Raw genomic sequence first — 14713 nt, forward strand, 5'->3', positions numbered from 1 at the left:
CACTAATACTTGTTCGATTCATTTTTTTAACTTTCCTTGAATAAATACTATAAAATAAAACCTACACTTGCACTAGAATGTATCTGTAAGTACACTCAAGAAGTAGAAAATAATAGTAAACAATATTAAAAATCCAAGCGTTATTCCTAATGTATCGTAAATCTTACGACCGGCTAACGATTCCATATAGAAATACAGCCGGAAACTAAGCAAAGTAAATACTGCCCAACAATGCAGGCTTAGTAGAAAACGGAACTCAGTGGATTAGTCAATTTTCGCCGGGCGAGGGGGAAGGAACGTCAAAATAACACAACTCGCTCGTAAAATTTACGACACGTTAGCTTTCTCGGGCTAATACGGGTGCGATGAACGCCGTGTACTACTTGGGGTATTTCTTACTTAAGAATCCGAGGACAGCGAGTGTGGTTTCCTGTCTCCCGAAATCTGTGAATGAGGTTTCTCACACCATTGTAGGAATATTGGCTCCCTTTCGAGGTGTAGCGAATTAAACTCCGCAGCCACCACTCGCGTTCAGCGATTTCCACACATCGGGATGATTTCAATACTTTCCTGGATCGTTAGCACCATTCTCCAGTCACTGGAATCTGCAACGATAAAACAGGCCATAATTCATCAACGTTTAGTGATATTAAAAAAACATTGACAGTAGCATTGCATTTCTGATCGAAAAACGGCCTTAAAACATGTGTCGCCTCCCTATCATCCGATTTTTAAAAATAGTGGTATTCAAAGTGATGTACTTTAAAATGGTGGTCACGTTGCTTTATCGGCTCCCCCAACCCTACTTGTCATCTATGACCAACATGGATGACTTTTCTGTTACAAGACGGTCACCTGACTTTTTGACCAATCTGTACATTAGAAGTATTCACAGTTTTGTTTATACACTTCGTCAATTGTCGACTTCATTATTTTAGTTTATTTACTATTTATTCATTTACTTGTGAACGTACACCAGGTTGCCTACATTTGGACGCCATTTTCACTAGATAACAAAGGGAACAAACAAAAACAAAGGGAATGAATTTCGGACGGTATAGACCAGTGCCTGTATGCTAAGTAGCATCCCGATATTTGCCTAGTATGACTGATGGAATCCCTGGAAAACATTGAGGGTAGTCGGCCGCGAGACATGAACCCACGACGACCTCCCAAATGCCAACCGAACTCGTTCTCTAGTCTACATAAACCACCACGAAGACAGTGCATACGTTACTGTTCGAGATTTAAATCAGTTACGTTTCATACAACTCCCACATACCTTGCAGTAAAAAGGTGTAATGTATGTGACATTTACAATATGATAGGGTCATCATGCGTGGAAGTATAGAAGTTCCTACAAGCTATCAGAATTGTGCTACAGTGTTGACAAACTACGTATGTTTTTTGTTCTTTTTGCTTTTTTCACATTTTCATTGTTGCATTACAACAAGTTATAGGTTTACTCTTTTATTATTATCTTGTTTTAAAGTCGGCAAGGTGGTGTATCCAATGACTGGTAGAGGTTTTCCCCACCCACTTTCTTTTTCCCGTTTCGTTATTTGTTCTGGTTTGGAATGAATGTCAGCCAGAATTGTTGATGGAAACTAACTCTTTTGCTGTTAGTACAAACTTCGTGTTTAGGGCTGTAAATCCTGCAAATTTTACTTTGATGTCATTCATAATGAGGAAGTTCTGAGACTCTGAAAACGTGCCGCGGGCAACATTGCTCATTTCGGCAAATATTGGACCTACGCACTGTGGTGCATATCTTATAACTTTGGTTTTATTTACAGGAATGCATTCAAAATTGGTATTTTATCTCTTGATACTACCAAGCTTATGTGTACAACTTTTCATAAAAATCCATGATGGTCACTTGGAAGGGGTGGTTAAATTGAGATGGAATGACTCCATGGCTGCTGGAAATACGAATCTGGCGCCTAACTAATTTAACTCCAAACCATGTACGCCTAAGTACCAAATTTGCCACCACGTTGGAATTTTCGATCGTCAGGTGAAGATAGACATTTCCATAAACTATATCTTGCAATACAACTCTATGATCTTGTTACTGGATTCAGACTTTAGGTTTGGTAGTCTGCCTATAATATATAGCACAGCAATATATAGAAGTCGATACATATACCGGCCTGAAAAGGTCAAAAATATTGCGTTTGAAGCAGTATTCGTAATGGAAAATAAGAAGAGGCGGTATGTTTTATTACGATTTTGACTCGACATACCTGCTCTCTAAATGTTGAAATACAGTGATGGTATGTTGCTTAAAGAATGTATTTCTATTTACATAATGACTCAAAACCATGGAAGAACTATTCGTAGTTACGGATGGGGTTGGGAGAGACTGTGCACCCCGTCCCAACTTTCTATGAATAATAATAAAAACATCCATTATGTTGTATTATAGACAATTATTCACGGAAATGGAATATGGATCAAATTTGTTCATAATACAGTTTTTAAACAATTTCTCGTAGGTAAACTCCGGAACTCCCCACTCGACTGAGAGGTATTCCGGACCCCCAGAAAATTGTTACCTTATTATTGCAAAGACGCAAAAATACGTCTTAATGGAGTTATGTAATCTCTGGCAATTTAATCTTAACATACCGCACAATAAGTGAAGACTTAAGTAAAATATCAGATTTTTTTGATTGCGTTAACTATATTTTTTCTCATAAATATCGGACTCAGTTACGTATTTTTTATCATCATTGACAACTAAAACAAAAGATAAGAATAATATAACCAAATGTTGGTGTTGTCAAATTAGAAATTATTTTTACATAAGAAATAGAATCTTTGATGTGTAGAGCAATTCGTCAATTACCGTGCATAAAAGTGGATTTATTAAACGTATATTAGAATCCACTTTCTAATGACGGTATGTCTTGATAGCTGAAAATTCAGAGGCGGTATGTCTTCATCACTGAAAAATCGGAGGGGATATGGCATACCACCTCATACCGTCTCACTTCGATCACTGGTTTGAACCGAATAACTGACCATATATAGGGCCAAATCAAAACATTGTCGCACCCAAGACTATACTTCAGTCCCTCCCCCTTCCGTCAAAGAAAATATATTCATAGTTATTGTGTTGCAAATTGCACTGATGAAGTTGTTGGAACAACGAATTAACTTTTTAGTCGCTACTACAGAAAATTTCACCTTGAATACATGTTTATAGGTATGATCACTCTATAAGATAACAGAGAATTAGAATGTAATACAGAAACGTCTACACAGGAAATTTCTAGTAAAATTTATCAATGTATTTCGTAATGCATAAGGCGAAGGACAAGGAGTGATATATGTGGCCATATGTTGGAGCCTAGGGCACAAATTAAGCCTGACCACTAACACATGTACTTATATGCACCATATGACTGGCTAGAGTAATATTATTTTCAGTCTTATTTAGTTGCATGATGTTGAGAAACTGATGAAACGAGCAGGTGGAGCGAAGTTGTGAACTTCCTTTCGCTAGAGCCCGTAAAAATCTTTGGCCATCCTAATGGCGCTCTTTCTACTCGGTGATGCGTAATTAGCCCATCACCGCCCAGACGCTATTATGTTTGACTTCGTGGACTGGAGTTTGATAGTTCTTTATTCAGATAGCATCCCAATTGCCTCATTATACTGAATTAACACTGAATAATTTTAGTGCTACCACTAGGAATAATGGACCCTTCACATCAAAGTAGCGCACACAAACAATTCGGCTAAACTCGAGCTCAGCAATCTAAAAAAAAAAAAAGCATACATTTAATTTTAACATACTTTTTTCGTTTAATGCTATTTGCCATCCAAGTTAATGAATTTCGATACATATGTCACAGAAAAAGGAATCGAAAAGATTGAAGGACACGAAATATAATAATGTGTTGAAATCTTATGAAGGGCTAAATACAGTGGTGTACTCAGCCGGTTCGCTAGATATTTCGAGCTCTCATAACCGTTTGTTATACCCGAAAAAAAAAGCACACACACTGTTTTTGTGTTGTAATAAAATGATATACAGGGGAAGAAGTTTCAAAGCAAATAAAAGGCCAAGGAGCAAATATGTCGAATGATTTTTTTTTTAAAAAATTATTAGCATACTCGACTTCGCTGCGAAACATCTGAGTTTGAATTTGAAAGTAAATCCGGGTTCTGAATCTGAAAACGCATATGGTTTATTATGAAGGAAGATATTTTATTGGGAATTTTCTAGAGGAGGAAGACCAATTCACTTATATGTAGCGCTTACCAAGTGTAACACTCGATTTTGATAAAATTTAGGAGGTAGACACTACACATGAACGAATACGTGTTTTTTTCTTTTACTTTCTGCGGAACAATGGTTTTAGAGGGCAAAATCCCCCATCCAACGTTTTGAAATTTAACGCCCGAAAGGCAATAAGAAGTCGACCGAAGTGAATGAAATTATGCACAGATATTGTAGGCGTAAAATGAGGGAATAAGTATTCTGTATTTTCATGACAGCGCCTCCGAAATTTTACAGTAGACTTGAAATTCTAGAGAGACATGCCATTCGTCTTGCATTTAGGATCAAACTTCCGTATCATAATAATGACTTGTTTGACAAAATTACCTTTCCTCCGCTTGTTCAACACAAAGCACAATTCATAACTATCAGTCTCCATGATCGTAAAGATATCTTTCTTGACACCATATTTACTGATTTACAACAAGCATCTCAATCTACGTACTGCTATACACCTCTCAGAGTTTTGCTTTTCATATACATCCGCACTCTTCCAGCAGATCACCACCATGCCACCTTCTTCGGTGACCAACTCATCCGTCAACATCTTCTACATCTATTTCCATCATAGCACTTGCTTCTCTACAACACTAATCTGGGCTTACCCCATGTTTCTCATCAGTCCTGAGACGCCCCAGGACAGAAGATTAATCTTCATTTGTTTGTACTAACATCTATATGTTGTGTTGTGGCGTTACGAGCACCTCACTCATCATCATTTATCCATTTTTTTAATTTTCTACGTTATTCATTAGTTTCAGAGGTTCTTCCGCACCTTTTGTTATCTTTTTGACACTAAATAACATTCAATATCTCGCCGTATTACTCGTTTTTGGTGTGGAAAAAAGACTATGCCACACTTATTTTTTTTAAAAAAATATTATAACTGGTTATTCTGCTCTCTCTCTCACACACACATATATGATTTACGGAGCACTTACGAGGAAACGGTCTTAAGTGTAACAACCGATTTGGCTGGGGTCGGGATATGTGTTACGGGAGACCAAAGTAGGAGACACGTATTTTGGCGTTTGGGCCCATACGCAGAAATTTCAGAAATACGGGGCCCCAAATTGGCCCTACATGCTATAACTAGGAAGCGAATGACGTTACTTGTACACAACCGATTTGGCTGGGGTCCGGATATGTGTTACGGGAGACCAAAGTAGGAGACACGTATTTTGGCGTCTGGGCCCATACGCAATTTCAGAAATACGGGGCCCCAAAGTGGCCCTACATGCTATAACTAGGAAGCGAATGACGTTACTTGTACACAACCGATTTGGCTGGAGTCGGGATATGTGTTACGGGAGACCAACGTAGGAGACACGTATTTTGGCGTTTGGGCTCATACGCAGAAATTTCCGAAATACGGGGCCGCAAAGTGGCACTACATGCTATAACTAGGAAGCGAAAGACGTTACTTGTACACAACCGATTTGGCTGGGGTCCGGATATGTGTTACGGGAGACCAAAGTAGGAGGACCCCAGCCAAATCGGTTGTTTACACTTAAGTTCGTTTTCTCGTTAGTGTCATATATACAGTTTCGATTCATGTGTCAGTTCCGGTTCCGATTGAGCACAGGAGCAGACTACGCAACGAGTTGCCTTTTAAGAGCACTTTTTTCAACCCCTAAAACAGCTGAAATGGTTCAGTGGTTCGTTCTCAGCTCGCGTGTGGTGGATAAACCATTCTTATTTAGCTTATTCGGCATAAATGTGAAGCGTAAAGCTTTAAAATTGCATTTTAGTTGACACACATACACACACACACATGCTTAACGAGGTACTTAGTGACGTGTGTTCAGTTCCAAAGTCAATTTCAGTGTCAGTTCCGGTTCCGAATACACAGGAGCAGACTACGATCATATCCAACATATCAAAAATTATAAGAGACTATTACTAAAAGATCATGCCTATAAAACAAACTATTACTATAACTATTACGTCCCTACAACCTTCTATGTAGAGATTTTTATAAGGTTATGGCATATGTTTCTAATTCCTATTTAACATACCAGAAATTACATAACCGTGGCCGCAAACTTTTTCCAGCTAGAAGCGGGTTTTGTGCTACAACAGGGGAACTGATATTTGTGCTGTATTGTGGATCTTTTTGTATTCTGTACGTAAAGATAGAGGACATACATAATTTCGATTTAATCAATTTTGTAGTTTTTGTGGTGCTGCGCGGAGCATACCCTCATTCTGCAGTTTAAGACTATCGCATTTTGGGACTACTGCAGCGTCCCCGAGGAAGTACAGGGTTGTTACAAAGCCCCTTTCTATAGACTACTGCATGCGAATTGGGAGAATGAGCTGAGTAATAGAGCGCTCAGCGATAAAGAACCTTGGAACTACTACTACAGGTAGCATAAACGTACCACCAACTACGCAAAAAACTATATCTGTAACCAGGAGGCTACTCCACCATGCATATGGTCGCTGTGGCTGGTAGAGCGTTCATCTCAGGTGCATGGTGTCCTGGGTTCAGTCCCAGCTCCCGCCAAGTGAAGTTTGTGGTTGACAAACACCGTGTGCGTGGATTTCCTCGGAGTTCTCCCGTTTTCTCCCAGTTTCTACATTCCATCATTTCATTCATTTATCAACATCACCGTTATCTTTAGCCTAGCCGGCATAATCGTGGTACGTAAAACTCAAAGATTTCATTTCATTTTCCACCATACATGATTTTCCTATATTTCATATGCGTAAACTTGATATAAATCTTTGTAAAATTTTAAGCTTGGATATCCTAATAGCAAATAGAGATGGGTCGTTCGTGAATGATTCGATCCAAAAGATGGAATCTTTTAGGTGAACGAAATGAATGAATCTCAAAAAGGAACTGATTGATTTGGCTGAAACGATTCGTAGTTGAAAGTGTTGAGGTCGTTAAGGAATGAAAAGATCGAGTTTTCACAAGCAATAGAATGGAATGAGAAACGGAAATTTTCGGGCATGCGTATAAACCAGAAGAAAGCATAGCAAATGGTACTCACTTCATGTGTTTTCCTCCGGTAAGTCTTTGTTCAGTGTCCTCTTGCAAACTCCGTTTGGACATTTTTCCGGCTTATTGGGGGTCAAGGCTCCAGGAGTGGCGGATGTCGCGAAATATCACTACAGTGATGCATCATGCCAGTAGCGTAGCCAGGGTGTGCGTTTGGGGGGGGCAAGTGCTGTTATAGGTACATATAGGAAAATTACAATTAAAAATATATAAAAAATTACAAACATCAAAGTACCAAAGTACATTGTCGGACCTGTTTGGGAAGCCCGACTCCTCCGGGCCCCCCTTTCCTTCGCCACTGCATCATGCCCAATGAATGAAACATTCCGCATTGTTTTGCTTTTAACACCTTTTAGAAAAAAAAATACTTAAAAATGAGTAAAATGACAGGTCGTAATGACCAGTATTGTCTTGTGGCTTTTACATAAAAATAAAAAATACGTTTCAATTTCTAATATATATATATATATATATATATATATATATATATATATATATATATATATATATATATAATGGGACAATTGTTTAACAGAATTACGATGTGCAAATCACGCACAAGCTATAATGTTTTACAAATTTGAATTTAGAAAAAGGATCTACCTAACTTTGTTTGAAATTAACCGGCTTCTTCTTTTTCTTATTATTTGTCCTTCCTTAGAAAAAGAGTCTTTCACAGGGTAGAGACGTAGGTAATGAATATAATCAGGCCCGTATCCAGGGGGTATAGGGGGGCCGGGCCTCCCTAAATTTTCACTGCCTCCCTAAAATTTTGACGGTAGAATTGTCAATGAACTATAATATGGTGATGAACTATATTATGGTTGGATCGGGCTACCCCCTAACTTCTGCAGGGACCCCCTAAATTTTTGGGTTGGCTACCAGCCTGAATATAATTAAACTAATTATTGTAAACTTGGAGGAAATTAAAATATTGCAGCATAGCTCTCGATGTGTTGATACGTCTTTGAGGCTATGGAAGGCAGAAAAGAAAATTTATGCGGTGAAATTATTCGTAACATAGGGCCCCCTTAAAATAGACGTCTCCAGGGCCCCAAATGCCTTAATCCGCCTCTGAGTATTGAATGTAATGGTATATATATATATATATATATATATATATATATATATATATATATATATATATATATATATATATATATATATGCTATATACCGTAGTGGGAGTGCCATTGACTGCTCTGCTCTCAAACTCTAGTATGGTTCTGATCCGATCTTACGTAAATGGTATGTCTCGTGCTTAAAACTTCCTCCATTCGGATCACAAATGAAACTCCAATTTTAGTTCGACTTACATTCAATAGACTGTCTACAATTTGAGATCGAGTTAGTTGTCAATACATTCCCCAAAATTGATTCAATACAACGATACGAACATTGAGTATGAATGAATACGGTATTTAATAAGTAAAAGGTTGGGTCACGAGCATTATTAGCTATTTAATTCTGGGGATGTCAGATGGGTTTAAAAAATCTGATAACTAAAACACATATTTGATTCTCCCTTTCCAGCACCAAGATATTTTCAGAGCCGATTGATCGATTAAGCAATCGATCGGAGTATGTTTATGCACATTTTTTTTTGCTAGCCGACTACGACTAGCGCCCGTCCAAAGGGTACCGCCCTTTATATCGGGAAGTGGGTTACAGGGAATAGCTAGGAGTGGAGAACGATGGGTGGGTTTCTAGAGTTTCATTCAACTTTATTAAATCTTATATTTTACATAGCAAATTATAACTTGGTAGCAGTTATTTATTCATTCATCATAGAAGTGGGGAAATAATTACAGCGTGGAGAGTTTGTGGACATTATGGCCATTAACCATAATCATTATTGAGGTAGGATGATAGGGATATTGGTGAGGTGCACTAGACATCACAGCATCGGGTTGTGTTAGTAAAACAAATCCAGGTTATCTTCTGATTCGGGGGCAGCTCCGAATCTGATGAAGACAGTGGGAAGCCCTTGTAGAACAGTAGGACTACTGTGCAAATGATGGAATGATGTATGGTGGGGCTGGATCGGTGATAAAATCATTGATGAGAATGAGATCGGGGTTATCAGGGAAGAGAGTATAGCGGTAGAGTGTAAAAAGTAGTGAGAGGGGAGAGTGACGGAGTGGAGTGTGGGGTCGGATGAGAGCGCACTGATGCATTGTATCGAAAAGCAGAGGGTGGTGAAATTGATATCGTTGTGAGATGTAGCGAAGACGTAATGTTTCGAGGTGGTATAGGATGTGCGGAAAAGGTGTTTGATTGTAAAAATCTCGGGTAGGAATGGGAAGGCGAATGCGAAAAGCAAGACGAAGAGCATGTCTTTCAAGGATTTGCAATCGAGCGTAGAATGATGGGGCGGCCGATATCCAGGCAAGAAAGCCATAGGTGAGGACGGGGCGTAAGAACATTTTATATGTAGTAAGAAGTGTGTGGGCAGTGAGTCCCCAGGTAGTTCCGGTTAGGCGGCGCAGGAGGTTAATTCGATTATAGGCTTTCTTACAGATGGTCTTCAGATGAGGCGACCATTTGAGATGCCGGTCGAAGGTGATGCCAAGATAGGGAGCTGTATTCTGTGGTTGCAAGGGAACATGATCGACATGAACGTGAAAGTTAGCTGGATTGCGGTACACTTTAGTTCGTGTGCCAGGCGGAAGGAAAATGATGGTTTGTGTTTTAGCGGCATTGAGTTTGAGGCGCCAGTATCTGCACCAAGAAAGAAAAGTATCGATAGCTGTTTGTAATGTACGGTTAATCTGATGAATGGTTGGGGCAACAGCAAGAAACGCCGTATCGTCAGCATATTGATAGAGATTGATGTTGGGAGGAAGATTGGGAAAATCAGCCACATAGAGCAGATAGAGGAGGGGAGAGAGTGATGAACCTTGAGGAACGCCGGAATGAAGAAAAACGGGATGCGATAAATGGTTGTTGATGGAAACATAGCTAAGGCGACAAGTGAGAAAATGAAAAATAAAACGGATATAGCAGAGTGGAAGATCAAAGGAAAACAGTTTATAGATAAGACCAAGATGCCAAACTTTGTCAAAGGCTTTTTCTAAATCAAATAGAACTAAACAGGACGGTTGATTGGAGTTAAACTGATTTGTAATGTGAGTGGTTAGGCGAAGGAGTTGGTCATTAATACTGAATTGGGGACGGAAGCCTGCTTGGTGAAGTGGGATGAGATTACGTACGGAAAGATGGAGGTGAAGACGGGAGACGAGGATACGTTCAAGTAGTTTACTGAAAACAAGTGTAAGCTGTATTGGGCGATAGGAAGAGACTGCATGAGGTGGTTTGCTAGGTTTCAAGAACATTAACGTGATAGAGGTTTTCCAGGGTGTTGGTAGGAATCCAGTACGTAGTATAAACGTGTAGATAGTAGCCAGAAGGTAAAAGAGGACATAAGGTGCTTCTTTAATATGGCAATAGGATATGCGGTCGGAACTTGGTGCAGAGTTTCGTTTGCCACGGAGACTATGTTGAATATCTTCGACGGTAATAGGTGATGTAAGGGCAGAATCTGCAGGGAGAGTGTGAGTTGAATGGGGTTGGAGTGCAGGAGAAGAAAGCTGTAACATATCTGTAGGGTGACGACGCAAGGTAGGATCAGGAGGGAGAGGAGTAAAGATGTCTTGCAGATAAGTGGCGAAAGCGTTAGCTTTGCTGAGATCATCTTAGAGTGGCTGGTTGTGATCAAGAAGTGGATAGGAAGTACAAGAGCTTTTGCCTGTTAGTCGGTGAAATCGCTTCCAGAATTTGAAAGGATGAGATGTGGTACTAAGTTGGTTGCAGGATTTAATCCACTGACGGCGTTTATAGGCGACAAGGTAGTTATGCAGTATCCGTTGATATTGGCGATGGAGGCGGAATGCTTCGAGGTTGCCAGTACGAGTGAAATCTCTAAAATGTTCGCGAGCGCGATGGATGAGATGAAGATACTGTGGGGGAAAAGGTGGACGAAAGGAATGAAGAGTGCTCTGAGGAATATACTGTGCAGAAGCAGAATGAATGGCGGCAGTTATAGAATCAAGAGAGTGATACATTTCGTCTTCTGTTGTAGGAGGGACCATACAATCTAACTTTGTTTGTAGGGAAGTACGGTAGGCAGACCAGTTAGCTTTGTCAAAGCGAAGTACAGTGCGAACTAATGGTGCTGGACTAGGAGTGCGTTGCGGAGTAGGTGTCAGAGTGAGAAGAATAGGGACGTGGTCACTGCCTAGGGGATCTAACACTGTAAGAGTATGCCGGGTGAGTAGATTGGAGGACGTTATGACGATATCGGGTGTTGTGCCACTTTCAGGGCGTGTGGGTTGTGGTAGATCGTGAAAGAAACCTGTAGTATGGGTAGTGAGGTAAGTTCGAAAATGTTCCTGTTCACGGGCAGTACGACTGTGAAAATTAATATCAGCTAAAATGACATAAGTACGAAAATTATCAGAGATATATTGAAATAAAGGATATGGTATGGGGTGACCAGGGCGAACATAAATTGTAGCAACGGTGATGTTAAGGGTTTTGAAATACAACGTAGTGATGAGATGTTCGGGAAGAGGAGCCAGATAAGTAGAATGCTGTCGATATGGAATGGATGGTGAACTGTGTATAGAATGAAGTGGAAAATTGTGAGTAACCTGAAAACCACAGGTAATTAATTGATTCTGACCAAATGAGTAGCAACCCCGACTTTATATATAGCCTGAGATTGGTGTCCCGGTTTTTCATTTACAAAATCTGGGTAAATTTGGAGAAAGGAAAATTTAGTGAGGGGGCAAAGTTATAAATTTGGAGAACAGAATTCCAATTGGAGAGGAGAGTAATAAATTTCGAAGGTGAATGTTAAATTTGAGTGTGAATAATTTGTTGTGCTCTGGCCTTTGGAGAAATAGTCGTCCCTATACTGACTTCTAGGTTAGTTGGAGAATACCTTCACAGCTGAACCAGTCCAAGTTAGTTTTTGATTGATTTTGTTCGTAGGTTTACGTCAATTTCTTCACCGAACTTATACCAGGTGTGTCCCTAATGTCATTTTCACACCAAGACACTGAGTGGCACGTGGCTGTGGAGCACCACGAAGCAACTTCAGTTGCCGTCACTGACCGCTCTCGCGCAACTATATTGAGCAACTCTGTGTCCATCACTCGAGGAAAACATTACTTTAAATTGTGGCTTTCGAATGGGGACACTGCAGGGATTGTGAATATATATAACGAAACATGTACGCTTGATTTAGTCGCGGGTCTTTTACCGCTCCCCAAAAGCGGAAATTTTTAACACAGTAGACAATAATAATGATAAGAGAAGCTTATTTTATGCATACCTTTATTTCGTATTTGTATAAATTTTAATGAATTTTAATTTTGCATATGCTGTGAAAGAAGACCTCAATTTCTACAAATTCTTGATCTTTTTTGTTGTTTTAAATAAAGTTACAGAGAATGATGAGTTTGAGTTTTACAATATGCGTTGGTACAATAATAAAAGAAATTCGTTCTGAATTTTCATCTGTAATTGTTTATAATTCAAACACTAAGAACTTCATTAAGATGAATAAAATAATCGGATTGTTGAAATTTATCTAGACTGATGTTATGACAAGGTGTTGAGGGGCACATCCGCAGAAGGGGTGCGGAGGAAGTGTATGTAGTACACGATACTCAACCGACTCTTCGATACTGTCTACTGTAAGTACAACGTTAAAATTATATTTATCTTCGACGACCAATGATTGAAGCCAATAGACTTACTAAATCAATTATTATTTTGAGACTGTTTAATTTGACTTCAGTTATTATTGTTATTATTATTCAACTTTTGCACTTTTCTTCGTCTTGCTTATTAAATTTTCGTTCAAAGTGCGCCGCAATCCCGGGTCTAGTGGTAAACCCAACATTGCCTAGTCGTTTATTATATTTTGCTATTTTGATATTAGTCACTTATATTGATCATCAGGTTTTCAGCCAGACCTCTAATGCCAAATGAATCATTTCCGGATCTATTATTATTATTATTATTATTATTATTATTATTATTATCACGTACCGGAACTTATAATATTGTACTATTAGTACGTCCGTCCGTCACTCGCACGATAAATCTTGAACAAATGCCATTTTTTTATATTCTGTTTTTGCAACAGATATGTTGAGCTATCCCAAGCAGCACACCGACGTCGAAAAGACGTGGTTTTTTTGGTGTAAAACACCGTAAAATACACCGAACATGACGTGATTTACACGTCTTTTCCCACGTGGAAATGTCCGGGAATATGACGTGATTTTTATGACGTCTTTTTCACGTCATAGAATATGACGTGATTTTTATGACGTCTTTTACACGTCATAGAAATGACGTGTAAATCACGTCTTTTTTACGTGATTTCCACGTGTAAATCACGTCTTTTTCACACCCTTCATGTGAATTGGGGGGGGGGGCGTTCTCGAAATGAGGCAGCGAGAAGCAAAGGGGTGTAAGTGATATTTGCAATAAAGTATGGATGTCTCAAAAATGGATTCTGCACAGCTAAATATACAAACTGGATGGTGAAGCTCGTCGCAGTCCAATAGAAAGTCTACCCATGAATGCTCTACGCCGAACTTCATTATGCAGTTTGTATATTTTGCAATGCAGAATCCATTTTAGAGACATACATACTCTATTGAAAATGTCACTTACACCCCTTTGCTTCTCGCTACCTCAAATGTCATGGAAGTCTGACAGAATTGTTCAGTTCCAAATGTCAAAACCATTAGAAATTGATGTGCATCCGCAGTTTTGATATTAGGAATTTCAATCCATGTACTACCTCGATTATTCGCCACACTTTTGAGGCTATTTATCAGCCCCTATTCAACCGTTTTGCACCAAAGTTAGGGGTTAGGCTACTAGAGCTACCTAGTTTTGGCCCCGTAAATTTTGAAATAGATCGGTTGAATAGTGGTTGAAACAAATAACCCTGAAACTGTGTCGAATAATCGAGATCCTACTATACATAGATTGAGATTCCTAATGTCAACACTGGATACACATCAATTTATGATTATTTGGACATATGGAACTGAATAATAATAATAATAATAATAATAATAATAATAATAATAATAATAATAATAATAATAATAATAATATCTATTCTAAAACACACAGCTTACAACACATTTTTTTAAAAAAATGATAAAAAAGAAAAAAATCATACTTTTTTTTTCTTAACTGCGTTTTTTTTCTTGACAGTTCTGAACTGATCTCTGGCCGCAACACTTTTCGTGGGTAAAAAAAAAGTCTACGAATAACAACTGGACAACGATTATTATAAGTAAAAACAATAATGAAAATAAATTTATCCTTGTGGCTACTGCTTGATTTTTCACCATTGTGTTGTAATTTGCATAATAATTT

Source organism: Thermobia domestica, chromosome 14 (genome assembly GCF_964235325.1).
Source record: "Thermobia domestica chromosome 14, izTheDome1.hap1.1, whole genome shotgun sequence".
Classification (NCBI taxonomy): domain Eukaryota; kingdom Metazoa; phylum Arthropoda; class Insecta; order Zygentoma; family Lepismatidae; genus Thermobia; species Thermobia domestica.